Source organism: Tupaia chinensis, unplaced genomic scaffold (assembly GCF_000334495.1).
Source record: "Tupaia chinensis unplaced genomic scaffold, TupChi_1.0 Scaffold143793_1, whole genome shotgun sequence".
Taxonomy (NCBI): Eukaryota; Metazoa; Chordata; class Mammalia; order Scandentia; family Tupaiidae; genus Tupaia; species Tupaia belangeri.
In genome coordinates, this window is record NW_006203643.1 from 327,343 (window position 1) to 327,595 (window position 253).

Genomic DNA, 253 nt, shown 5'->3' on the forward strand with positions numbered 1-253 from the left:
GAGTGTGTGTGTAAGAGAGAGAGACAAAAAGAAAGAGACTACCTGACATGGCTAGGTGTTTGGGCTGGAATGACTGGTTTGGAGTAGAGGCTTTTCAGTTAAAGGAGCAAGGCAGGGACTACCTCAGATGCAGATGGATTCTGAGATTAGTAAGATAAAGGAGAAGTCAGAGGCATGAGACAACAATTACAGATTTTACAAAAATTTTTAAAATTATTTATTTAATTTTATTTACTCATTTATTTTAATTTGA